Source organism: Anas acuta, chromosome 3 (assembly GCF_963932015.1).
Source record: "Anas acuta chromosome 3, bAnaAcu1.1, whole genome shotgun sequence".
NCBI classification, from domain to species: Eukaryota; Metazoa; Chordata; class Aves; order Anseriformes; family Anatidae; genus Anas; species Anas acuta.
This window is the reverse complement of record NC_088981.1, coordinates 31,363,558-31,382,288: the sequence shown is the minus strand read 5'-3', so window position 1 is coordinate 31,382,288 and position 18,731 is coordinate 31,363,558. Positions and strand designations below refer to the sequence as shown.

The window sequence follows — 18,731 nt, the reverse complement described above, 5'->3', positions numbered from 1 at the left end:
TTTAGATAAGGCAGTAAGCAGTCAAATTGATCGATGCCTAGTAATGGTGACTTGATTAAGGAAATATCGTACACAAAATATCTTCAGCAAATCAGGAAGGGCTATCACTAGACGTGGCTGTTGTGTGGAGCCTTTTGAAAACAGTGGTCCTATGAATATCGTTTCTGCTTTTTAATGAGTGCAGAAGATATCTTGGGACTCCATGCTGCTTTTGAGATGAAAGTGAGCTACAGGTTTGCATGGGTGTCAGCAGTATAAATGAGGATGTTAGGGGTTTCTGAAGAGGCACTGCTGGTCAGAGACTTGACATTGTGCAGGCCAGGCTGTGCAGCCCTACGTTATGCGTGTTGGCAGCCCTTGGCAGATGGCAGGAGTGGGCTCTCTAGCACACAGGGCATGCAGACAACATGGCAGGTGGTTATGCTTCCAAAACTGTATCCTTTATGTGTATGAGTGCCCTGGAGGCAGATAAAGAGCTAGCGAATGTGGTGGCATGGAGCATGGCATCCAGAGCTTGGCCATGGATACTGTGACAGCGTAGGTGCAGCCAGAAATTTTTGAGAAATACATCTGAAGGCCAGGCTGATACTGATTTAATAGTTTTGCCCATTAGAAACTTTTAAAACTTGCTGTTTTGGCATAGAGATGAATCATGGGATTCTGTCTCTGAGAACCCAAGATCAAAAAAGAAAACTGTGCTAATCGCATGGATTGGGAGCAAACAGGTGATCAAGAGCAGGAACATGTAATTTAGGGTGAAAGGTCTGTTTTAAAAACAGAACAAAGCCTGCAGACCTTAATACTGCATAATCTACTTCCATGCTCAGGAATTTTGTTCTGAACTTTGGTTTGAAGAGACTACCATATAAACTTCTAGTTATTGCCTAAAATTTATTCTTTAGATGCACAAATTTTGCCTGTGAGAATCAAAGATGTAGACCATGGAAACCTGAGATGCTACATCCCAAATCACCACATATTTTGAGAGGCATTTTGGTAGAAAGACTGCCCCCAGAGTAGGGTGAGAGAACATCTGTCTGACCTGGGCATGGTGCTTACCCCATGCTTGAGGAAAATGTCAGGTGTCCACTTTCATTCCTGGCAGATTCATGAGTACACGTGTGGTACCTATATTTGACCTCAGAAGCAGTTCTATTTGCACCAAATTGTTTCATAGCAATTACTCTAAATTTCTATAACCTCCTCTCTCCCTCGTCTGGACACTCCTCTCCTTCTCTCCATTTAACCTCATCTCCAACCAGTCTCTCTCCTTTTATACCCTCCATGTTCAAATGCTTCTTCCACCAAGCCTGGTGTGCTGCAGATGCATTTCCAGAGAGGTGAGCAAGGTGGGCTTCCACTTGGGTGAGCAAGGTGGGCTCCTATCATCCTAAGCTGGCTGGTAGTGGTGCCGACAGCCAACGGAGTCATGGATCCCTTACCCTTGTGTAACTCTGACTCGCTGGAGCCTCGCCTCGCAGGGCCAGGATATACAGCGCTGCTGCCAGCTTTCCTCTGTCTCACCCTTCTTCTACTGACTCCAGGGTAAGCTGCATATTTGGTGAAAAGAGAAAGAACGGAGCCTTCTGAATCCTTAAGGGAACCTGGCAGAGAGAGCCAGAGGTACAGACGTGGCCGCATTCAAACTTCCCTGTAAACAAGTGATTTTGGAGAGGTAAAAATTTCCACAGTTTTATGTACAAGCCTGGAGGCACTGGAAATCCCCAATGCATCCTGGTGGGGACATTAAAGGATTGTGTGAAGCTACACAAAGATCATTCAGAATTTTACCAGAAATTTTGGCTCATGTAAAACTGTCACTTGGCAATTATGAATTTTTTCATAGGAAACCAGCTGCCAGCTGAGAAACTGTTGGCTGCTGTGTTACATGTATTGCATTTACAAAGCTATTTTATAGGGTGACAGTCCAAAACACAGTTTCCAAATGCAGTTTGCATCTTCAAAGTATTTTTTATATCTGTATCCATGGGATGTCCTGTAGAATGAGACACATTAAGGATAGCTGACATAGATAGTGCTGCTAATGTGCCTCTGAACTCTTAATGCACCCTGCTGCTCTGGAGATAGAGCAGATGTAGGATGGGCTTAATGGTTACTAGAAAGCCAGTTCAGTCAGGACAGTAAGGCTTGGCAGGTTAAGACCTGCTTAAATCTTGATTTGAATGAAGCAAGGATGGTTATAAACACTCTTCTGAATTCAAATGTGTTTCCAGTTTGGGGGATGAGCTATAGATTTGGGTGCTCTGCTTCAATGGTGAAAGCAAAATCTGCAGATGGTGTTGTTATTCTAATTAAAATATAGCTCCAACTTAAAATGCTGGTTCCTACTCATTGGGAAATCTTGTTTCTGATCTGGAAATCTTCTTTCTGGCTTTTTCCAGGGCTCGTTTGCTGAAAAAAATGACCCAGCCACATCCTTGCGACTGTGCAGAGATGCCAGCTCAGAGAACGTGGCAAGAGGTAAGGTGAGCAGGCTGTGGGCAGAGGGAGCGGGCAGCTGTGCTGCTCTGCTGGCAGGGCACCCGGCAGGGGATGTGGCAGCAGCCCTCAGACACCACAAAATCTGAGGCTGGCCCAGCACAGAGCTTAGTGCTGAATGTTTGTAGAGCCCTGAGCCAACACTCAGGTAGCTACACCATGAGTGTCGCCGTCGTGACTGCCCACTTCTGATTCATCTCCCTGTCTGCAAGGGTCAGACATAGCCACAGTCTGCAGTCACTGCTGGTGGGTATAGCTACCCCCACAGATGCCTTAGGAGCCTACACCATGTCAGAAGTCTCCCCAGGATGCCTGTGGGTAAAATCTCATCTCCAATACACACTGCTGTGTTACCCATCGCAAGCCCCTTCACACCTCTCTTTTTGCCACTGCAGGGCATTATAGGGAGTCTGCAAGAAGCATCTTTACTGCTCCCTCCCACAGAGCTTGCAGCCGCACACGCAGCCCTGTTGGGCTGGGGGCTAAAAGAGTTCACCCACAAGATGCAGGCTGTCATGAGCCAGACGGTCAGAGTTCAATTTACTGATGTAGATACAACCGAAACAGCCACAGGTTTTCTGGGCACTCTGCACTGCTCTGCCATCTTCAGTGACATGGGGAGGCTGCACTGCCTGCGCAGCATTCACCCAAGTTTTCCGAGTGTGAAATGTGCAATAAATAAAGGAATCAGAATGGAAAAGAATGGCATCTGCTCCAAGACAGTTAGAGAGGCTCTTTTACAGGCGAATGAACCACCAATTTGTAGTAAGACATTGTTTTCTAAACATAGCATAAAAACTGTTATCTTGCTTGGCTGGTCATTAGAAGGGAGATAATTATAGTCTCCGTGTGACAATCGGGCCCTGAACACTGGCTGCATTGTCCCACACCCCAGCTGAATCCCCCAGCACAGGCACCCAAGGCCAACAGCACAGGAACAACGTGCTCCTTGTGTGCAGGCAAGTTCAAAAAAGTGACTGAAGTGTTTAAGGAGGTGCTAAGCACCTATCTCTCCCTGTGGGCCTTGAAAACTACTCAAGGCGGGCAAAATAAAACCCAACCAACCAACTAACTTTAGTTTTGCGTTTATTTCTGTTTTGTTCTGTGTTTCTGTTTTCCAACCCAGATCAGCAAGCCCTGAATGTGACGTGATGCTGCAGCACGTCAGAGGAGTCCTGGTGGACCCAGAGCTTCAGGAGGCCAGAACATCTCCCAGGACTCTCAGAAAACCCTGGACCACCCGTCCAGAAAACACAGTGCCTCCCCACGCCACTGCAGTGGGCCAATACACGCCTTGCTGATCCAGCATCTGCCCATCCCAGTCCCAAAATCTCTGGTATGGGGATTTGGTGACTTTGTGTGCCAGAGCATTGTGTTTCTGTGTATTTAGCCTCAAGATGCCGGAGAAGGAATACAGTCACAGTTGTGGATAGTAAGCTGAACTAGCCATTTTATTGCTCAGTTCGTTTGGCTATCCTAAATGTCTTGCCTATCATCAGTTAGGAGCAGAGAGGTGAGCACGTGTGTCCTAGGTCTTGAGTTAGCATGTAAGTTACTGGGCAGTATTTTCTTTCTAAACCTCTATTTGTGACTCTGGGGTGAATAGGAAAAAATTAAATTTCTCCAGACAGACTAGGTACAGTCAAGTCCTTGATGCCACTGTTACATAAACTTCAGGTTTATATTTAGCAGTGTTTTCTAAAAAGCAATGGCCAGAAATAGCAAGTAATTCTGTTCTTTCACCTGAAGTAATCAGACTCTTCCCATCTTCTGTGTTTACACTGTGTCTCACCCAGTCTTCTTCAGAAATACTCAAATTAATCAAGTTTAACTAAAGGGAATGTTATAAATTAATTTCCTACTAAATTCCTACTACTTTTGTGAAAGTAAGTAGCTGGGTGAAGGGGTGAATGTTAATCTTTGTTAATGTTCCCACTAAATGAGAGACTTCAGTAGGAACTCATTCTTTATTAGGCATCAGAGAATCCACAGAGACTCATTCTTGCATCCCAAGTGTGAGGAAACAGTTTCCTTGATGGTGTTGGTTGTAAAACTACTTAGTTCAATCAGCAGTGGTACGTCTTGTGCAAAAACACTGCCAAAGAAGAAAGTGTCTTACAGAAAGTAGCGAGCAAGTTAAGAACATGAAATTCCTGCTACAGGCAAAAGCACAATGCAATATTCAATTATACTGTTAAGGCATCGAGGTTTCTTTAATTTTTTTCTTTATTTTTCTTTTTTTTCTTCTTTTTTTTTTTTTTCTTTTTTTCTTTTCACTCCAATTAATTAAATACTTCTATGTCTTGAATAACAGAAAGACGGGAAGTGTTTTCCAACACCCCAGTGAGAACAACCCCAGCAACTCAAAGCACTAGATAAAATATGGAAGGAAAATAAGTCTTTGCAATAAGATACCAATTCAATATTCAGAAACTAATGTGCACATGCAATCCTTTTTGCATGTGCACATTATTTTTCCTTGAGCTCTGCATTTCCGAAAGAGACCAGTCTTATAGTAATCACTTTAATTCAAGTGATAATCTGAGCAAGGACTGAAGGACGTGGTACTACAGGTACAGCAAAAAGCCAGTCTTCAAGCAGAGTCGTGCAAGGTGTTTTTATCTTTAACATGCTAAAACACACGCTATAAACATATATGACTCCATTGCTATTCTCAGTCAAATAGATCTTCTAAACCATCTAAACTGAAGAAACTCTTTCTCTGTGTGTGCTTGCTTGTTTTTGGTCCTCCATTTAAATTTTGGAGGGGTTAGAGGAAAAGGAGGATCTGCCTCTGAAATCTGTAACTCCTGTTTTGCTCTGGATGTGGCGTAGTTCCCATAAACTCTAGAAACAAAATATCAAGTAGGGTTGAAAGTTTGCTTGGGGCATTTGGTTCATGTTTGTACTAGTCTGACAGAAATCACATTTTGAAGAGACTTATCGAGACTCTAATCTCTCCACAGAGAGCTGAACGGCTGTGGCAGGCTTGACAATGCTATTCATTTTTGGAGCCTCACCAGCAAAACAAGCGCTCGGCACAAAGGGGTATATAGAGTCTAGGCTACTGTACTGCTCATGCATCTGTACTTATCCGACTAGCAAAGAATATGCTGTATAGGTCATATGAGTGGAATAACGCTATTTTCTGTTCTGTGTCCTGTAGATTAGCGTTCCCCGGAGTCATGTAGTGCTAATTAATGATCCAACACATACCTCCCTATTGATCAAAGAGGTGAAGAAAAAGTCTTGAAAGCAAAAGTACTTTAAACACAGGGAACAAGTCATATTACATCTTACACACTATTTGAATCGTTGGCATATATATGTCTATTGGTGTGTGACTAATATACACCATGCTTTATGAAAGAGTTAAGCCCTTGCTATTCAGCATGTGTGTCCACTTTAACAGTAGGGGTTTAATGCTTTTATAAAAACTTAATAAAATCTATATAAAGTACAGTTTCATTTTACATCGATGTCCAAATCTCCTTAATTCTTTGATCTTATGCACACAGCTGGAATGTTAAACAAAAAGTTATGTCCCTACAGTTTCTTAGCGGTGAAAATATAACTACTATCAACACACAAAAAGGCAATATTCCCTCTCCCCAACAAACAAATATAGTAGAGAAACAACATCAAAATTACCTTGCTTGAGGTGTGTAACTTTTTATTCCTTTCCTCCACACAGTATGAAAGTGCTATTTTTTCCCAGCTTTTCTGTACCACAAACTCCAGCCAACATTATTCTAAAGAATCGGAGGCAGGCGGCGAAGGGAGGCCTGGACACCTTTTCTCTTTCAGAGAGGAGCTAATCAAACATTCCCATCGAGCTCCCAGCTCTGTGAAAGGCACATTGCCCTCCCTTCCTCCCTCCCTCTGCTCCTCTCTCCCTTTCTGACTCTCTCCCTCTGTCTCTCCCTCTCCCTCCCGCACACACAGACATAGAGAGCTCCTTACAGTGATTTAGCAGCTGAATTAGGCGGTCCTATTTTAAATATATGCTCCCTCCCACATGTTTTTTGGTAGGGATTTCTATGCTCCTTTTGCACTAGCCTGTCAGATTTGTTGAGTTTTTTTCTCTTTTGGAAGGTGAAGCAGTACTTCCCTGATGTTTTGGCTCAACTTTTTCCAGTTTCCCTACGCAGTTCAGCACTGTAGTAAAAGGGCTACAACTAGTAGCCTGGAGTAAACTAAGTGGCTCTAAAGATCATAAATACCAGATTAGTTAGGTGAGAGTCAGATTTAAAGAGGTAAAACAGCTTTTGAAGAGCTGGATGCCTTAAATGTGAATAGCATCTTATTTCGTGAACAGTCACCCTGAAGCCAGAGGATTAGTGACAGAGCAAGTCTGTGAGTCTGACCATGGAGAAGCAGAAGTATGAAATGGGCATTAGCATGACTCCTTTCTGATTGGGGTGGGTGCAGGAATTTAACAAAAAGCTGTCTAGGATGTCTAAAATAGCACTCGGTGTAACCTGGCCAAATGAAATGTTAAACAAAAGTCAGGTTACTTTAAGAGGAAAATTTTATTGAGACCATCAGGATCACAGAATCACAAGATTATCAAAGAAAGGACTGGTATCATACCCTAGGATACTGAAGTGCAGGCTATAATCTGCAATTCCACCTAAGTATTCAGAAGTGTAAAGGTAATATGAGTGAACTTACACTGTTTTATCTCAGATGATTATTGGTAAAAATTTACATATAAAAATCTAGAATAAATACAGGAGACAGAGTTCAAAAGACGCATTGAAACAATACATAGTTCCTGGCTACTTCTGATTTAACAATGCTGTAAATACATTTGGTTTCAGTGAAACTGATTAACATTTATTTGTGATTTTCCAGTCCAGTACTTATGGAAACAGTACAATAGCTCGACATGGTACAAACAACAGAGGTTTATCAAGAAGTTTCAGCTGTGTTACTAGTTTATAATCATCCATAATGATTTGATTCTCTCAATGATTCTCTTAAAATAAAAGTCTAGACTTGCCACAGTAATCACTTCTGAGGCAGAATAAAGTATACTGGCAAAAATCTTGTACAGATAGCAAATCTACTAGTAGACCTAGCTAATAAATCCACTGAGAAACAAAACAACAAAACAAACAAAAACAAAACAAAACAAAAACAAACAACAACAACAAACAAGTCTTGTTAATTCAAGTTGTGACATTCAGAACTTCATCAGCCTTTTCATAATGCTTTGTGAGGTTCATTTAGTCAGATAATCCTGGGCAAAAAAAAACGGAGTCCCTACGACTGAAATTTCAGATGTACTGGGGGCTACACATCTAAATACTGGGGTTTTACAGCTAAGTGGCTGTGTCATTTCCCAGAACAACTGCAAGTCCCCTGATAGCCCCTTACTTACAGATGTTGATAGAAATAGTCTCACGTGTTTGGGCACATACATTCACTGGTATTTAGCCACTTATTTTCCACTCAAGAAGACTATTTTCAGAAACCCATAAGCATTTATGTATGTGTTTAGATTCCTTTATATATAGCTTCTTATTGGTAGGTCAGTAATTAACTAAGAAGCTTCTTGAGTTAAATCCTAAAGTAACTTCAAAACAGAGCTGTATGTCAGGGAGTGAGAACAGAAGAGATGTGATGATGAGAGTGCTGATGAGCAAGCCCCTGGCAAACCAAGACATGGTCAGGCAGCAAAGGGCAGGACTGAATAGAAATAGCTGGACTGGTGCCTTGGGATGGAAGCATACAAAGCAGTGGATGACTGGGATAGCTGATACATGCAGAAAGCCCTCCTAAAGTTCTGCTTCTGGTACCTGCACTAGCTTTTTCAGGCTGTGGGTGTAGGCGTGCTGAACTTGGTCAGCAGGGTGTTGAAGCAACAGCTACAGCACCTCCACCTAGGTCATGCCCCATTGCTTCTGCAGGGTGGTAGTTTTACAAGAGGAACAGCTGATAGATCCATTTCTCATTTTCCATGGCTGGATTATCTAATTTGTGGGTAAATTGTGCCCAGGGCAAAGAGCCAGCTTGTACCTGGCAGGACATAGCCCCAGTGCTGTGTGAATAAAATTCTGTTGGCTCCAGAAAGCCTGCAGTGTTGCAGCCTTCTCCTTGCTGCACCCACCTAAGCTCTGCTCAGGGCTTGGGGTCAGGGATGCTGCTGGTGGGCTGGCATGTTTCTGCATCACTGCCTAGGAGCTAACCCGGCATATCCTGGAAATGAGCATCCCAGGAACCACAGTGCAGAAACACTGAGTGGGCAGAAAAAGAAAAACTCCCTAAGTTTGTCATTATCCAGGGTATTCAGCCTCTCATTATTGTGTGTAATGGAGAGCTGAAGAGTATCAAAACAAAACACTGCAGAGGCAGCAGGCTGGCTCTTTTTATCACAACACTTCCGAGCGCTGCTGCCTGCTCTCTTTCCTGACAGAAGTAACTCCCAGCCACCCAAGAGCTGTCAACACAGAGTATGGGAGCAAGAGGTGAACCTCGTTGTGGGGCTCCACTTTGGTGCCAGGATTTGCACAGGGGACGATTTGCTCACAAAAGAGGTGACTGTGCAGTCAGGAAGCCACTCGTTTGAAGACAATAAGTGTTGAACACTATTGTCTAGGGGGTGGAAAAAGGCTCAGTGTCTATGTGTGTTTGTGCCTCCTGCCATCACTTCTAATCAGAGGCCTCTGCTTGAGTTTGCTGTTAACTGGTAGTAATGTTTGTGGTGGAAGCTCTTAAGTTTTACTATACTGATTTTTAATTTGTTCAATTAAAGCAGGATTTCAGGGGATATACATGTACTACTGCATAGCATGTATATATAGACACAGACGTATACATATGTGTGCTTATGTGCCTAGTAAGTAAGGCTGAGGCATATCACAGCCTCACTTCCCCACAGCAGCAGCTTAGTGACTCCCTTCAGTAAAACATTTTACCAAAATCGCTGCTCTATCCCTTTTCAAGGACACGTGGAGTGGCTTTGTTTCCACTGTAATATGAGGCCTGAAAGAAAAGGATGTCAGATCTCTGACTTGTCCTCTGAAAGCCTTAATGAAGCAGCTGATGTACAGGTGAGTCTAAGTAGTTTAGTTTCAAGGAGGGTTTGAGAATGTTCTTCATTTTTGAGGAAAATTTTGTGACCACACTGGGTGATAATCTGCTCAGAAAATTCCCAACCCACTGGAAGATAAAGCAGAAGACAGAGATGAGATGATGTGCGCAGGTGATGTTGGCAGAGAAGGAGCAGACAACTTGGCTGAGACTCGGGAGGGAGGTTTAGTGTTTTCAGGCAGTTGTATGGAGCTGGAAGACCAAACACTTGCTAATGGATCCTAGTCACAGTCCCTTTAAGTCTTCATTTTGAGATCTTCAGTCATGCTGAATTTTTAAGGGATACAGTTTTTGTTTAAAAGTCATTGCTGGAATAACTGAAAACCTAACTGCCCTGAAGGGAAGGTCACTTCACTTAGTCAAAGCCTCATTACAAATCTAACTTCAACATTTTTTAGTGAAGCTTTTGTTTATAATACAGCCTGTGGGTTTATATGTTTCAGACAACACGGAAATGTAATGTCCCTTGTGTCTCCCATCCTCTGCAGAGATGTACAAATAAACGAAAGAGGGGAAACCTCACCTATGTGGAAATGGCAAATAAATCCACCTCTTCTGGGTCTGATGTTCACCAAGTGATGTCCCTGGGCCAGGGCGTGTGATGCTATACATCACACCATGCTTTTTACACTGAGTCGCATGGCACAGGGTTTTCTCTCTGCCTGGCCTCGTGCTGTTGTGAGGATCTGTGCCTGCCTGCCTGGGGATGCCTCTTGAAAACAGGGTCCCCCTTTTCTCTCTCAGCCTCAGACTGCAAGGTAGTTGGCCCAACACAGATGGTTTATCACTGCAAATCTTTCAAAAGGACACCCCACAGCCTCGGTCACTGGGACATACCCAACTTCAATTGGGAAATTTTTAGGGGGAAGATGGAGAGTCCATCACACACTGGGCCTCTTGTGGGTCCGGGGTATGTGATGATTTTCTGGCATGGCGCTGTGGGCCACCCTCCTAAAACCATGGGGTCATTTGGTCTTCTAATTGCAGGTAGGAAATGTAGAAAGAACCAGAGTGCTCCACAGCTGGGCTTACTGAACCGTGATCATTGCACAGAAACTGTTGAAGACACTTTCTCAGTGGATGATGGCAGGCTAAGCAAGCTCTATTAAGTCCTGGCTTTGCATTTAAGAATGGAAAGAACAGACACATGAAATGGTTTCTGCAAGACCACATGTAGCTGTCACACAACTAATCCCATCCAAACGCTAAAACAGCAAGGGGCAAATTTTCTGCTCTCAAACAATTACCCTCAAGTCTTGTCAAGTAAACACTACTGCAGGAACCATAGAGCAGACACTTCTGTATGTTACAGCACCCCAAGGTGTCCTGCGCAGCCTTGCAGCCCTGCTTTCTGCAAGGACTCCGTGGCAGCACATGGTAGCACTGAGATCCCAACAAGCGACAGGGGAGTTCAGCTTCTGCAGCACTGCTGAGTTCCTGAAACTCTGTGAAATGAAATATTAATTTCTATGCTATTGCGTTTAAGTTAATCTGTGCTTACCATTCATATCTATATGAAGAAAGCAAGGCACAAGTGTGCAGGAGAAAGTTAGAAGTGCAATTGGGGTGGCAAGGCAAATAGGGGGTTAACATTGTTTGGCTCTAGCTGTTTAAAGCACTTACATCTAAATTGACCTCGGGTAAATAAAATAACTGATGTCCTGGAAGGCTTATATAAAATACACTGATGTGTTTGTCTTGTGTTTCAGAAAGGTACGAAGGGTGAATTATGTATGCTGGAGCTGTTGCCAGCATCAGAAACTTTAAATAATTAGAGCAACTGGGTAGCCAGGCATCTGTTTTTTCTTTTTATGAATGGGGAGACCTCATGGGCCAAATGAATGCATAATGTTGGCGTGCCTGCCTTAAATGGATGGATACCAATCTCACACAATGTAAATTTGTCCCAGTGGGTGTTTCTCAATGAAAATGGCAATGTTCATCTCTTCTGAGACTACAGAGAAACTGAGCTCTTTCAGTAAGCCCCAAGCCAAAGGTTCATTTGTACACCCCCACAGGGAAGGCTGGGACAAGACGTGCCCAAATTAGTCTGTTTGGGTGTGCCAGGAGGCTGCTGTCCCAGGGGTCAAGCTCAAAAATGGGGGTTCATTGCAGGAAATGAGAAATGGACCCTTGTCTGATACTGATACATGCGTGACTTGAGCATCATTTGGGTGGTGAGGCACTGGCGCAGGTTGCCTAGAGAAGCTGTGAATGCTGGAAGTTTTCAAGGCCAGGCTGGATGGGGCTTTGGGCAGCCTGGTCTGATGGGAGGTGTCCCTGCCCATGGCAGGAGGTTGGAACCAGGTGGTCTTTGAGATTCCTTCCAACCTAAACCATTCTATGATTCTATGATTTCCAATTTCGCATTTTAAAGTTCTGGTCAGTCACTGTGAAAACTTTTGACCTCATTTGCCTCTATAATAATCAAAAGGCATCATGAAACATGAACTTGGGCATGGACAGAGGTGTTTATAGTATGGTGTTTATAACCTATAATAAGGTGTTTGAGCAAGCCCAGAAGTAACTACTATCTGTAAATAGTGTTTGTATATTTTGAGAGAGATTTAGTGTGTAGTGCACTAGCTATGGGCATGCAGACAGTAACAGGACCAACAAGTCACCTGGGTTTACTTATAGATCTTGGGCTGTTGCAGAAAGAAACAATATGCATATATTGTTTTAATTTATTAATTACCTCAAGTTCTTTCTCTGTAGGAAAAAAGGAAAACAGCCAGAGGATGCACATGAGATACCACAGAGAGCTATCATGGGCACCAAAAAATCTTCATTATTTCACCATGGAGCTAAATCTTCCCCCACCTTTTTATCCCCCATAATGGCATATTTAGAACAGGGGTGGCCACAAATGCCGTGCTGAAACATAGCTGAAGTGATCAGTAAATATCAATGAGGGAACAGCGCCCAACACTTCTGGGGTCATCACATTGCATGATGATGGTGATGGTCTTTGGATCTGAAGGGGGGCAGCCAGCTTTAAAAGCTGTTACAGGATGGAGATGTGCTGTGATGCTTGCATCTCACCAGCCTGCTATCAGAAACCAAGCAGTCACCACGATGGAATCCCATTTTAAGGATTGTTTTTTTTTTTTTTGGCATAGCTTCCAGTTATCGCAAAGAAAAATGTATAGTGACTGAACAGAACTGGGTCTGTAGGAAGTCTAGCATATGGATTTTGTTCATCTCGAACACAGTGTAGGTGGGGATTGAGTCTTCCCAGAGTAAGTGGGATATATTTTATAGCTGTACAACCACATATAAAAACTGATTCATTGGCACAAAGGTCCTTGTATGAGGAGTAAAGTCCTCTATTTAGGAGAGCACTCTTTGTTGATAAGAAGTTTCAGCAGTGCCGAATTCAGTGCTGGAGCCTGCAGGTGAGGATGACAGCTCTCAGGAAACACAAATGTCTTTTTCAGTGTGTTTTCCCTATCTAAGTGCTTTCAGTGTGAGACATGTGCTATCACTGCCACTGTTAATTCAGTTTGCCAAGAATACCAGGTCTCACTCTGGATCCCGGTGCCCTTGGCAGTAAAGCTCAACTATTCACTGCAAATCGGGCCTGGAAAATGTAAACCCAGTAACAGTCTTCTGTCTGTTCTTCCTGACTGTTTTCCCGATGTGTTTTCTGTTTACGCTCTGTAGGGCATCAGGTGTCAGAGCAAGTAGGTGATGCCAGTAAAAGCCACTTCACAGTAGAGAGCTCGTGGCTGCCTCCCAGAAACTGAATGCATCCCCTCTGTGGTGCCCTTATCCTTGTCTTCTCCAGCTTTGGCTCTTGGCACTGAAGACTGTTCAAAATGCAGGTTTTTTCTGGAGGCCGCATGCAGAAATCATAGTGCTGCTCTGGCAAGCAGAAGTGTCCAAACATGCAGAAGGGCCAGAACTGCCAGTGTGTTTAATGGGTGGATTAATGTATTTTCTTTGCTTGTATGCATCTTTCAAAACGGGTATTTGCCAGAGTTCATGAAAAGCCCCTCTGCACGCAGGCCCTGTGCAAAGGCTCGCTGTGTAAGGGCTGAAATCAAATCGCTCTCTCCCAGTCTTGTGGCAGTGGCTTGGTTCCCACCAGGGTCTCCCACCCTCCAAAGCCTGCTGGGCTTGTGGAGGTCCATTTGCCTTCAGGGATGCAAAATTTCCAGGATGGACCCAGATGGAGGATGGTGGCATGGGGGGGTATGAGGGATTGTGCCCATATTCCTGAGTGGGAATGTGGCGAGACAGCAGCAGGAGGGCAACATGGTGTCCCCTCATGTCCTGTGTAGTGCTGCACCCATATAAACCCCTTGTTGTGTGGATCCAGATGCTGGCAGCACCTTCCTTGGGGAATGTTACGTGTTGTGGAGACAGTTTCAGCAAGGTGCATCTCCGTTGGGAAGCAAAGAGCAGAGCTTGTGGGGTGCTGGCATTGAGGGAGAGGGGAAGGCAATGGGGAAATGGGAGAGGAAAATATGGTCCTGCTGGGGGGATGGGGCAGGGGGAGGGTGCTGGGGGGTTAAGCAGTGGTGAGTCCCTGCGATGTGGATACAAGGGGGGTTTGGAGGGATGCAAGGGCTACCTTGGGCACACAGAACCCAACAAGGTACCCAATAAGGTTGCCTCCAAGGTACCTATTACCTTGTTGTCCACCCAGGGCTTCGGAGTCAGGCAGCAGCTCTGGCAGCCCTGGTGGGGCTGCAGGGCAGGGCTGAAGGCAGGAAACACAACTCCCTTCCCCATGCCTTGGATATTTGTTACTAAATGTTTACTGCAATATGTGTGCAAACAGGACAAGTATGGATGAAGAACTGTTCTGACTCTTTTTGCTGCCTTTCTATATATGCAGGTCATTGAATTTCTCCTGCCTGTAAATGCATAAGTCCTTATTCCTTACTTCCTAATGACCAGAGTAAAGGGAAGGTGATAAAAAAATGTTTGCTATCCACTGTGAGCACAAAGGGAGCACACAGAATAATGGGCTGTTCACCTCCCACAGCTGGTCTCCTTCAGCACACGGTCTCAGTCAGCTGCTTGGTGCATTAGCAAGGTGTTACTAAACAACCTCCTCTTTTCTATCATTTTAGCTAAGCAATAAGTTGTTTGGGACATTTCCAGACATATAGAGCAATGGAGTGTACCCTACAGTACAAAAGATGTAGACACAAGTTTCTGCAGTGTGCTACTCTGCTTCCATACTTTCTGAAAGTCAGTAATTTCTCATGATTCATTTCAACTTAAAAAAGCAGAAAACAGTATGTATAAATATTATGCCATGCTGTAGCAATTCAGTTAATTATAAACTCAGTATTGTAGAAATAGAATCGAAAAGGAGAGCCATCTCTCCTTCTATAATGCCCTTAAGGGCTGCACAAAGATCCAATGCAATTTTAAATCCTTTGAAATCAATCCTTGAGAAGAAAGGATGCTCTTCTCTTATATATAAAAGAAAAAAAAAAAAAGTGAACTTTCAAATCTTATTTGAAAAACAAATCTCTCTGAATAAGCTCTATCCTCCATTTCCTGCTGCCAGTGCCAAAACTATATATTACAGGATAAGCTCTGCATTTTGATCCCCAAATTAAGTAAATTACTTCTAATAAATTGCTTTGTCACAAGCACAGTTAAGCTGGAAATACCGCATGCATTCTTATAATTGCCAGCATTAAATCTCCATGAGAATTGCTAAAGGAAAACCTCTACATTTTGAGCTTTGTAACTCCTTTGTGTATTTTATACTACGGAAAATACTGTCTGCGCTTTCAAATGTTAATAACTGGCGTTTTCCACCTTAGATTCTCAAAGCTCTTTGCAAAGAAAGGCAAACAATGAAAGAATGTGAAAAAGGCTTTGGGGAGAGAGAAAATTAAATTACACTTATGCTCTTATGAAGTATCAGAGGACAAAAAAGGCGAGCAGCTTTTGCAGAAAAGAAGGCTGAGAAGCACAGAGCTTACAGAACAGAGCTGGGAAGGACATTTGGGTTACTGAAGATGCATATGGGGCCAGGTATCTGTAGAGAACCCAGACGTGTATCTCCCAAGGCTTGCTCCACTGCTGCCATCCCCACCAACCAGCCCCAGCTGGGCCTGCCCAGCCCTCTCCTCCCCTCCCTTCACCCCAGACAAAGCTGATGGAGGAGGGCAATGCTCTGGTTTCTTCTGATTGTTGGGGACTCTTCCACAAGAAGCTCAGTAGGTAACTTTGGAACCTGGTGGCATCTGGGAGATGTAGGGATGTATGAATAAGCAGTCTTTTTCAATCCAGCAATTAAAAACAAAAATGTTGTGGCGAGGTTCTAGGTTTCATATGCCAGTGAGAGGTGCCTGTGGGTTTTCATGGCTAACAGAGAGGGCTGGGACTCTGCAAACAGGTGCTGCAAAGACAAGTGTGAGGGGAGAAGAAGGTGCTTAGGACCAGACTAAGTGGAAATGTTTCATGCTGCTGCACTCACAGCTCTACACCACCACCTTGCATGCTCAGGTGAATGCTTGGACTGCAGGCTTCAAAATGCTGGTGGCTTCTGCTGCATCTTTCTAGGAGGCTGGGAGTTCCAGGGAAAAGGTCAGAGAATAATTAAGCTCAGAGGAAAGGCATCTGCCCTATTAATTTAGCTGAGTTATAGCTGCAGCCATACCTTGGTGTGTCCAGAAGTTCAGTTTTTGCATTTCCTATGATAGCTACAGAATAGCTACTTCTAGAAGTAGAGCAGTGCAAAGGTTGCGTAAAATCTTCATTGTGAATTTATTTGTAGGCTCTTATGTCCTGGTGATGGTTTCTGTGAGTCCCTTACTGTGAAGTGAAAAGATGTTTATGATGGGTGAGAAATGTGGATCGTGTGCTGTGCATGTGTAATGTAACTGCAGGGAGAACAGAAGACACAATCCTGATTCACGCTAGTGTCAGAGAAGGAGGCATCAGGCCTGTGGAGCTCTGTTAAATGGTGTGTTCCCGTCCTCAGTGAGCTAATAAAGGACAAAACCAAGCTGTGTCAGCTGTGATGTTAAATATTATGCGCTACCCTGCGTTATAGCTCACTGAGTGCTTGGGCTGTTTGCTCTGGTTTGGTGGGGTGGTAGAGCTGCTGTTGACAGTGTGCTAACAACCCCAACGAGCTGTAAATATTCGCTAGTGAGGCCACTGGTGCATCGTGCAGTGGTTCTGTACTCAGGCCCAGCTGTGTTTGCTGAACGCCCCTTTCACTGCCTCCTCAATACTCGGGCTTTCTGCCATTGAGCCGTTTTTGCCATGGATTGGGATAGTCTGTATATATACTTTGCATTAATACTTGAAGGAGTTCAGATGCCCAAATCTCAGTTTCTCTTCTTTGTGCCACTGTATGGGAAAGCCTGTAAATAAACCTGCAAGTGTTGACTCTTTCCATCCAGCTGTTTTTGTCTAACTAAGCAGACAGTGGACAATAGGAGGGGGCAATTACATCTTAAAGCTGTTGCTGCTTTGAAGTGAATTTCCTTGGTCTTCACAAAACTAATGCTTCATAGCCCAGTCTAGTCTTCATAGGTCAGGTAAAATACAAAATCCAATCTTTAATAAAATTCAGAAAATTTAACTGTAACTTCCTGGCCCTGTTGGTGGAGCTCTGGTATGAGCCCTCTTTCTGGCTACTTCTCCAGAGCGTGCCTGGCATCAAACGGAGATTGCACTGGCCATTTGAGAATATATGCTGTTCTTAAACAACATCTAATGACACCACTTTACTAATTGTCTTCCTGAGAAGCATTATGGGATAAGTGATCCATTTCTGATAAAAGAAAGAAACTTTAAATTTTCCTCTGTACTAATTCATCACTTTCCTTTTGTTCTGGGAAGCACATTTTTTCACCTCTCTGCAGGGAACCTCTTCAAGACAGATGCAGTAAAAATTCTATTGTGAGGAAGGACATCCAATCCTGTACAATACTGCCTTTCTGTTTTCTTTGTTTCTTTCAGTAAGTGAATGCATATCATCATCTAGTAAAAAGCCACCTTACAAGAACGAGTAAGAAAATTAAAATAGGTACTGATTTCATATAAATTGGATTAATTTGCAGTAAGTGTTTGCTTTGAGGCTGTTCTATTTCTTTTCACACCTAGGGTGGAATAGGGAATCGGTGTACCTATATATATATATATATATATATATATATATATATATATATATATATATATATATGTATCAAAAGGGAATCAGCATAATCAATAACCTTATTCTGCAGTGCCTAGACACTTGGTCTTGGTGTCCTCTTGACTCTATACTGTTCACTTGTTTTGTGAGTTGGCCTCATCTTGAGATGCTGTGGATGAAATCTCTGCTAGTTAAAATAAATCAGTTGGCTGTTGCTTGCAAGGGAATAGAATTTCTGTCCCATATCTTGGGATAAAAAGGGACAACCTTTTCTGCCCCTGCTCCAGACAACCTTTTCTGCCCCTGCTCCAAATGACAAGTATAAACACACATGAGAAGGAAGAAGAAGAATAGGGGTTGTTTCCCTCTGCTATCCTCTGTGTCCTTCTTCCCTGAACACCATGGGGAAGGATGCAGGCATAATCCTGGCTGCTTGGGTCTGGCAGGAGCGAGTGTAGCCACTGGGGGGAAGATCGTGTGTTTTGGTCAGTGGCTCAGCAGCTGATCCTACAGGCATGGTCATGTTTCAAAACTGCTGTGACCATGAACATTGCAGCTGTGCCCTTATGCAAGGCTGGGGGGATTTGACCCTGGATTTGCAAGGGATAATGTTTGTGATGGCTCTTTCTGGAGGGAAGCAGAGGTGGTGGGGTTTACTTCAGTCACATGGCATCTTAATCGCAAGGTTTTACACAGTCAGGGTCAACATTATGGTGGTGGTGTAAGGAATGTGAGCTGAAGCCCTGAATTTTCATCACTGCAAGGGGTAGAGGAATTCTCTCTGTGATATTTAGCGATTTCTGCAGCTGAATGTCATTATTGACTACAACATTTCAAATGAATAACCCTACACAGATATTGCACTGCTGCAATGTGCATAATTGTAAACACTCCTCAATATCTTTCTTCCCACCCCCCTCAGCCAAAGCACAAACACTCGTTTCAGGGCTAAAGATATACTCTTCAATCACTTCTGACATTTCTTTGTTGCTGCCTAATGAAGGCTGGTTTG

The 18,731-nt window shown here is 43.6% G+C and overlaps 1 protein-coding gene and 1 long non-coding RNA gene across 4 annotated transcripts in view; one reads left to right on the top strand and one right to left on the bottom strand.

Annotated features, from left to right (window-relative positions):
• Positions 1-6,451, bottom strand: part of VIT (vitrin) — a 54,099-nt gene extending 47,648 nt beyond the window's left edge. For all 3 annotated transcript variants that reach the window (XM_068676426.1, XM_068676427.1, XM_068676428.1), the window contains exon 1: positions 6,151-6,451. The gene's annotated coding sequence lies outside the window, so the exon portion shown is untranslated. The remainder of the gene's footprint in view (positions 1-6,150) is intronic.
• LOC137853727 (uncharacterized) lies at positions 30-6,144 on the top strand. Its single transcript, XR_011094683.1, has 3 exons — positions 30-2,481; positions 3,626-3,835; positions 5,466-6,144. It is a non-coding gene; the product is annotated as an uncharacterized lncRNA (long non-coding RNA).
• Positions 6,452-18,731: the final 12,280 nt, after the last annotated feature.